The following is a 9,473-nucleotide window of genomic DNA, read 5'->3' as shown; positions in this document are numbered from 1 at the left end:
CAAGCATTGAAAGAGATACAGAAATTCAGATAGTAGACAGTTTTAGAACTCCAGCACAATTCAATCCAAATAAAGCATCTTCTAGACACATTGTAATTAACTTTGGCAAAGTTAATATGAAGGAGAAAATCCTATAAGCAGTTAAATGTAAGAAAAGAATTACCTACAAAGGGAGAAATATTAGGATGACCACAGGTCTTTCAGCCAACACTTTTTAAGCCAGAAGAGGATCGGCCTCTTTCATTGACCTTCAACCTTCTAAAAAAAAACAACTTTCAGCCCAGGACCCTGTATGCAGCTAAACTGAGTTTCATTTGTGATAAAGAAATAAAACACCTTACTGACATCCCCATGTTGAGGAAATTTTCCATAACTAAACAAGCTCTTCAGGATATTCTCAGACCCATTTTCCATAATGACCATCACAAAGGTCTACCACCAAAGTAAACTCACCAGGAATTTATTGAACAAAGCCTAGCATCCATAATGGTGAAAGGATTAAAAATATGCACTAGACCTTTGAAAAAAAAGATGGCCCAAACACTACCATACTTATCAATTCTCTCAATTAATGTGAATGACTTAAATTCTTCTCTAAAGAGGCATAGGTTGGCTGACTGGATACAAAATCTCAGACCAGGTATCTATTGCATAGAAGAGACTTATCTTACTTTAAAGGATAAAACAATACTCAAGGTGAAGGGATGGACATCTATAATATAGGCAAACAGAAATCAGAAAAAAGCAGGAGTTACAATTGTATTTGTAGATGCAATTGGATTTCAACCAACAAAGATAAGGGAAAACAAGGATGAACACTATATATTTGTCAAGGGAAACACTCAACATGTAGAGATTTCAATAATTAACATTTATGTGCCCTATCTGAATGTTCCTCAATGACTATGAACAATTTAATATCTCCCTGCACTATAATAGTTGGAGATTTTAACACCCCTTTGGCATTTCTGGATAGATCCTCCAAGAAGAAACTAAACAAAAAAATAATTAACTTAAACTTGACCCTAGAACAAATGGACTTAACAGAAAATCTACAGAACATTTTATGCTAATAAAACTGAGTAAAGATTCTTTTCATCAGCCAAAATCCAATTTTGGACCATCCTCCAAAATTGATCATATCTCAGGACACAAGTCTAACCTCAACAAATTTAAAAGAATAGAAATTATTCCTCATATCTTCTCAGACCATCACGGAATAAAAACTGAACTCAACAGCAACAGAAATCTTTATACTCAAAGTTATGGAAGCTAAATAACCTTAGGCTGAATGATAGCTGGGTCAAAGATGAAATTAAGAAGAAATCACCACATTTTGGAACAAAATAATAAGACACAAACTATCAAAAACTGCAAAGGCAGTTCTAAGAGGGAAATCTATAGCATTAGAAGCCTTCATCAAGAAAACAGAAAGAGAGTAAGTCAATGGGACATCTCAAGCAACTGGAAAAGGAAAAACAGTCCAACCCCAAACCCAAAAGAAGAAAAGAAATAGCCAAAATTAGAGCAGAATTAAATGAAATTGAAAACAAAATATCATTCAGAAGAACAACAAAACAAAAAGTTCTTTGAGAAGATTAATAAAGTTGATAAACCTTTAGTTAGCCTAACCAGAAATAGAAAAGTAAAATCTCTAATAACTTCAATCAGAAATGATAAAGGGGAAATAACAATAGATACCACAGAAATTCAAAAATTCTCAATAATTACTACAAAAAACTCTATTCTCAGAAACATGAAAATCTGGAGGAAATGGAGCAATACCTGGAGGCATGCCATCTTCCTAGATGCAACCAGAAAGAATTAGAAGTTTTGAATAGACCTATATCAAGCATGGAAATAGCATCAACTATACAAAATCTCCCAAAAAAGAAAAGTCTGGGGTCAGATGGTTTCACATCTGAAAACATCATTCTATCAAACATTCAAAGAAGAACTAGTATCTATACTACATAGTATTTTCCAAAACAGAAAAGGAAGGAATCCTCCCCAATACATTCTACAAAGCAAATATCACCTTAATCCCCAAATCAGGAAAGGACCCAACAAAGAAAAAAACTATACATCGACATCATTAATGAATATCAATACAAAAATATTCAATAAGATCTTAGCAAACAGAATTCAATGACACATCAAAAAAAATTATACACCATGCTCAAGTTGGTTTTATCCCAGGGTTACAAGGTTGGTTCAACATACATAAATCCATAAATATAATACACTACATAAATAAAATAAAAAACAAAGTCTATATGATTCTATCATATAATGCAGAAAAGACTTTTGATAATATACAACATCATTTCATGATTAGAACACTTAAGAAGATAGGCTTAGATGGGGGCATTTCTTAAACTGATAGAGGCCACTTGCAAGCAGCAAGTATCATATTGAATGGAGTAAAATTGAAAACATTTCCACTCAGACCTGGAACTAGACAAGGATGCCCATTGTCACTAGTCCTATTCAACATACTACTGGAAGTCCTAGCCATCACGGTCAGGCAAGAGAAGGGGATTAAGTCTACTTAAATGGGGTCAAAGGAGGTCAAACTCTATCTCTTTGCAAATGACATGATCTTATATCAGGAAAACCCCAGGGATTAAACTACAAAGCTCTTAGAAGTGATCAAGGAATATAGCAGTGTCTTGGGATACAAAATCAATAGCTTTTCCCCCCTATATTTTATTATTTTATTTAGCCCTCTTTAACGTTTCTTGTGTTAATTCCCTTAAAATTCTAGGTATACAAAAATATCGCTTGTAAATTTTTGTAAATTTATCTTATTTTTTCTAATGTTAACCTTTCTTTTATTGCTTTATATCTTCTTCAAATCACCAAAATTTCAAAAACAGCGTAAAATGAAAACACCAAATATAATTTTGGTGTTCGCCATGCCATGCTTAATTGACTCTAAATTTGGTTCCTTTAAATTTGATACCTCTTTATCTTTTTATCATCATCATTATTTATTTATTAATTATTTTTTACTGTGCTTTGAACTTCTTTTGAAATATTTTTTTTAAATTTATTGTTGGGGATTCATTTAGGGTACAAGAAACCAGGTTTCACTGATTGCATTTGTTAGGTAAAGTCCCTCTTACAACCATGTCTTGCCCCTAAAAGGTGTGGCACACACCAAGACCCCACCCCCCTCCTTCTGTCACTGTCTCTGCTAATCCCTTCCCCGTTCCTCCCTCCTTCTTTCTCTCTCTGCTCACCCCCTCCCCTCATATCAAAATTGAGTACATAGGATTCATGCTTCTCCATTCCTGTGATGCTTTACTAAGAATAATGTGTTCCACTTCTATCCAGGTTAATACAAAGGCTGTACAGTCTCCACTTTTTTAATGGCTGAATAGTATTCCATGGTATACATATACCACAGCTTGTTAATCCATTCCTAGGTTGGTGGACATTTAGGCTGTTTCCACATTTTGGCAACTGTACATTGAGCCGCAATAAACAGTCTAATGCAAGTGTCCTTATGATAAAAGGATTTTTTTTTCCTTCTGGGTAGATGCCCAGTAACGGGATTGCAGGATCAAAGGGAAGATCTAGCTTGAGTTCTTTAGAGTTCTCCATACTTCCTTCCAAAAATGTTGTATTAGTTTACAGTCCCACCAGCAGTGTCAAAGTGTTCCCTTCTCTCCACATCCATGCCAGCATCTGCAGTTTTGTTATAAATCAGTAGCTTTTATATATATCAATAGTAGTCAAGCCAAAAATATAGTCAAGGACTCTATTCCTTTTGCAGTAATGCCAAAGAAGATGAAATACCTGGGAATTTATCTGACAAAGGACATGAAAGATTTCTATGAAGAGAATTATGAAACCCTGAGAAAAGAAATAGCAAAAGATGTTAATGAATGGAAAAACATACCATGCTCACAGGAAGAATCAACATTATTAAAATGTCCATACTACCTAAAGCAATGTACAGATTTAAAGCAATATCTATCAAAGTACCAATGTCATACTTTAAAGAACTTGAAAGAATAGTACTTCATATTATATGGAATCAGAAAAAACCCTGAATAGCCAATATATTACTTAGAAATAAAAACAAATCAGGAGCCATCATGTTACCAGACTTCAGGTTATACTACCAATTTACAGTGATCAAAACAGCATGGTACTAGCGAAAAAAAAAAAAGAAAGAAAGAAAAAAAGAAAGATATATGGAATAGAATAGAGAATACAGAGATGAACCCAGCCACATATTATTATTTGATCTTTGATAAGCCTAACAAAGAACATGCATTGGGGAAAAGAACTCATATTTTACAAATGATGCTGGGAGAACTGGCTAGCGACTTATAGAAGACTGAAACTGGACCCATACCTCTCACCACTATCAAAAATTGATTCTCACTGGATAAAAGATTTAAATTTAAGATATGAAACTATAAAAATACTAGAAGAGAGTTCAGGGAAAATGCTTGAAGATATTGGCCTGGGAAAATATTTTATGAAGAGGACACCCCTGCCAACTGAAGCAACACCAAAAATATATTACTGGAATTTGATCAAGCTAAAAAGCTTATGCACAGTTAAAACACTACAAGTAATGCAGATAGACAGCCTTCAGAATGGGAGATTTTTGCTGGTTATGATTCTGACAAAGGTCTGATAACTAGAATCTACAGAGAACTCAAATTAATTAGTAAGAAAAGAACAAACAACCCTATTTCTTTGTGGGCAAGAGACTTGAACAGAAATTTCTCTGAAGGTGACAGGCCAATGGCCTATAAACACATGAAAAAATTCTCATTGTCTTTAATCATCAGAGAACCACAAATCAAAACTACGTTAAGATATCACCTGACTCCTGTAAGTTTAGCCCACATCACAAAATCTCCAAACTGCAGGTGTTGGCATGGATGTGGAGAGAAGGGAACACTTCTACAATGCTGGTGGGATTGCAATCTAATATAGTCTTTTTGGAAAGAAGTATGAAGAATTCTCAAGGAACTAAAAGTTGACCTACCATTTGATCCTGCAATTCCATTACTAGGTATCTACCCAGATGAACAAAAATCAGATTACAACAAAGAAATTTACACCAGAATATTTACTGTAGCCCAATTCATAATTGCCAAGTTGTGGAGGCAGCCCAAATGCCCATCAACCCATGAATGACTAACAAATTGTGATATGTGTATACCATGGAATACTATGCAGCCATAAAAAGATGGAGACTTTACATCTTTTAAGTTTGCATGGATGGAGTTGGAACATACTCTTCTTAGTAAAGTATGTCAATAATGGAAAAAAAGAGTATCCAATATACTCAATACTATTATGAAACCAATATATAATCACCTACACATTCATACGAATGATAAAACACAAATATAATCTAGGAAGGAGAAGGAGAGAGGAGGGAGAAAGGAGGGGAGAGGGAAGAATGAGCAGAGGGAGGAGGGAAGATGGAGGGCATTTGGTGGGATTTCACCTAATGTGCACAATGCAAGGGTACATTTCAAAACAACTAAGAGTAAATTATAAACGTCTTACCACATAAAAGAAGTAAGTGAGGTGATGGTTATGTTAATCAGTTTGATTTAAGCATTCCACATTGTATATCAAATCATCAGACTGTACCCCGTAAATGTATACAGTTATGAGCTAATAAAAAATTAAATTAAAAAATAAAAAATCCTAATCTAAAAAAAAAGACATATGCAAACAATAATTTAAAAGAGCACTGTCCTCTACAAAAGAAAAAGTACAAAAAACATAAACAGACAGACATTTTCTAGAAAGGGAAATGTGAGTGTTCAAAAAATGTGCAAATATGCTTTACCTTATTAGAAATTAGGAAAATAAAATTTTCCAAATTGGATTGCTTAAAATTAATATTTCTGGTCAGTGATGTGTGTCAACAAGAATTCTGTGTACTATTAGTGGGTGTGAAAATTAGTATACTTCCTTGGAAAATAATTTTGCACTGTCTTGGAGAGATCATACTCTGTGTAGCCCAGTTAAATCCATGCCCAGGTTTCCACCATAAAGAAAGTCTTGCACTTAAGTGCCCTAGACTCAGATATAATAAACATGGGATGATTGTTCTCATTAGCAAAAAACTGGAAACAACTCAAATGTGAACATAGGTGGGGAAAAGTTTAAGAAAAAGAAACTTCTTTCTTCTTTTGTATCTGTAAATTAGAATAATCTATAGAAATAAAAACGAATGATCTCTGGTTTCAAATAAAAACTTGGATGGTTTTTAGAAAGACAGAAAAAGTTTACTTCAATAGTTTATATACGATGTGTCATACAGAAGTTATAAAAACTCCCAGCTCAAGATTTTTCTGCGAAGAAAGTGAAAGGAAGGAAAACGTAATTTCTGAGGAAAGTCTGGGGCCCGAGTTTGCTTTTTCATACCAGAAGGCAGATTTCAATGTTTTTTTTCTTGTTGTTGGTGGTGGTGGTTAAAGTTTTTATTTTTATTTTTTTTTTATTAAATCAGCTGTGTACATTAACACAATCATGGGATACAGTGTGCTGGTTTTATATACAATTTGAAATATTTTCATCAAACTGGCTAATATAGCCTTCATGGCATTTTCTTAGTTATTTTGTTAAGACACAATTTCAATGTTTTGAATGGTTAGAGGCCTGGTTGATAAATGCATCACACGAACCGAACTTTGAAGATCTGTTAAGTGAGTTTTTTTCTTTTTCTTTGCAGTTGTTGGCTGGGGCCTGGTTTGAACCCGCCACCTCCGGTATATGGGGCCAGCACCCTACTCCTTTGAGCCACAGGCACCGCACAGTTAAGTGAGTTTTATGTGTTACTTGGAAGAAACTCTCTAAATATGTCTCAGGCTGATCAGTGAGTTTTTACCTGAAAATTAAATGAACTCTGCGCCTAGAACCCACTTAACAAGAGAGAAAATGAAGTCAGCAGAGATGTCTGAGAAGCAAGCTTTTTAGCCTTTCTATGAAAATGGAATCTGGGACATTGCATTAGGTCCACCACTGAAGTGTTAATGTGCCTCCAGCCCCACTGAGATCAAAGTTTGTCAGTCTGAATGGACAATGGCAACTGTGCTTAATGTGTTCAAGAGTGGAAAAGTGTGTGTGTGTGTGTGTGTGTGTGTGTGAGAGAGAGAGAGAGACAGAGTGAGGGAGAGAGAGAATGGGGATGGGATTTTCTAGGCTTCAAACCTTGATCAATAAGTCAATGATATATTGGTCCCTAGTTCTAAAATTTCTTCCCTTAGAGCTATTTTTTGTTTGTTTGTTTGTTTGTTGTGGAAATAGTTTCTATTTTTATTTGATCCTGGGACATCGAAAATTCATTACCCATAGCTGTCTGCCATTTTCTCTCTGGATAAAAAGAACAGGCTTGTGGATTTTACTCTGCTGCTTCCCAATTGAGTCATCTCTGGGACCTGCTTGTGCCTCAGAAGTAGAGAAGAGTGAGGAGTGTGATCGTGTCCCTTGACTCTCAGGAGGCTCAGCTCCGTGAGCAGGAGCTGTAGGCACAGAATACGTGCACATTCCCCACCTTGCCTGGCTTTTTGGGGTTTCACTTCCAGTCTGGGAAGTTGATCATAGCCTAGGAAATGTGCAAAGGATGTTTGTGATTACAGCAACTGGTATCCTCACTGAGCTAACACCACTCAAGGCATCAAAGATTTGCTGCAGAGTACTCAGCCAAGAAGAGGCGGGCAGAACTAGAACCCCAATGTCCCTGTGGCCCGGGGCTGTCTACCTTGCTCTAGTATATGAAAAGCAATTCACTACCTTCATGAACATGACCAACTATGTGGACATACTTGCCTCATGTCCATGCCATTGGAGAAGTCTGCCCAGGGACTTGGTAATTGAAATAGCTCTTAAACCTTTCAGCAGTCAGATCATTTCATTAGGACATTCCAGTTTGTTTTTCACAAGTAATTAGCAACTATCTGATGGGTAGCTTTTCTGTGATAGCTGAATTCCAATTTTTTAAATAAAATACTTCCACTTATGTTTTTTCAAATAAATCATTAATTTCATCTATCTTTTAAAATTTGACAAGGGCTATATTTCACATTATTGGTTTATTCCATATAATTCAGGTTGAATTCCTTTAAAAGAGAAAGAAGTTTCTTTTTCTAAAAAAAAAAAAAAAAAAAATAGCCAAAAGACTACGGCGGTTGGAGGAACGGCAGTGCTCACGTCTTCTGCTGGGAAGAACTGGCTTCTCGTTTCAGACCATCAGAAAAGCTAAGTTTGCTCCACAGTGGGGATCAGGAGGTCTGATTCTGATTGCAGAACTGTCTCTGATTACAGAATCTTGGGTTGTGTCTCCCATTTCATCCTTCCAGACCATTCCAGAAGACCTGTAAGATTCCATTTGGGAAAGCACTAGCAGGTCTTAGAGGGGAAAGAGGGAGGATTGTTGGTTGGAATAAAAACAGTTCCAGAAAGCAGGGTTTTCAAACTCATGGACGACAATCTGCAGAAGGTCTTCACAAAGCTGACTAGAAGCAGCATGCAGAAAAGATGGGAGGGGCCTCCTCTGGGAGGAAGACAGCTGGTCTGCAGCAGAACAGTCTTGAGCCAGCTCTCCCAGGAAGATGGGGGTTCTCTCTGCATCCCCCTTCAGGATCTGTGAGGAAGGCAAGAAAGAACAAACAGAAGACTCCTGCCAGTGGAGATGGCGGCAGGACAGGGAGGCACCTCAGGCCCCACGGAAGAACAGGGCCTGGGCGGATCCATCTGTTGAAAGTGAAGAGGCATTTGAGAAAAGAATGGAAGTTGAAGTGAAGATTCCTGAAGAATTAAAACCATGGCTTGTCCACTTAGTTACCAGGCAGAAGCAGCTTTTCCAGCTGCCTGTGAAGGAGAACATTGAGGCAGTTCTTGAAGAGCCAGCAAGTTGTAAGCGGTGGCAGGGCGATGTTGATAGTCAGGAATATGCAGTTAATGAAGTCGTGGGAGGAATAAAAGAATATTTCAGCGTGATGTTGGGCACTCAGCTGCTCTACAAGCTTGAGAGGCCCCAGTATGCTGAAATCCTCACCCTGATGCACCGACGTCCCAGGTCTATGCAGCACCACACCTACTGAGATTATCTGTAAGGATTGGAGCAATGTGGGCCTGTACGCCTCTTGATGAACAAAGTCTTACATTGTTGTTGGGCTATTTGCGTGATTTCCTAAAATATTTGGCAAAAAATTCTGCATCTCTGTTTACTGCCCGTGATTACAAAGTGACTTCTTTTTTTCTTTTAATTGAATGGTAACGGTGTACATTGATGCACTTTGGGGGTACAGTGTGGTGTTTTCACACAATCCATAACATTTCCATCAAACTGGTTAACATAGCCTTCATGTAACTTTCTTAGTTATTATGTCAAAACTTTCATATTCTACTCATAGAAAGATTCACTTGTACCCTTGCAAGATGAACCACAGAAGTGAACCCTCAAATCCCTCTCCCTCCACCCT

At 36.7% G+C, this 9,473-nt stretch overlaps 1 pseudogene; it reads left to right on the top strand.

Moving 5' to 3' along the window:
• The first annotated feature begins 8,430 nt into the window (after positions 1–8,430).
• Positions 8,431–9,268, top strand: LOC100944102 (annotated as a pseudogene).
• The last annotated feature ends 205 nt before the right edge of the window (positions 9,269–9,473 follow it).

This window comes from Otolemur garnettii, unplaced genomic scaffold (genome assembly GCF_000181295.1).
Source record: "Otolemur garnettii isolate 467f Iridium unplaced genomic scaffold, OtoGar3 scaffold00071, whole genome shotgun sequence".
Lineage (NCBI taxonomy): Eukaryota > Metazoa > Chordata > Mammalia > Primates > Galagidae > Otolemur > Otolemur garnettii.
The sequence above is the reverse complement of the archived record's forward strand: the minus strand, read 5'-3'. Positions and strand labels throughout refer to the sequence as shown.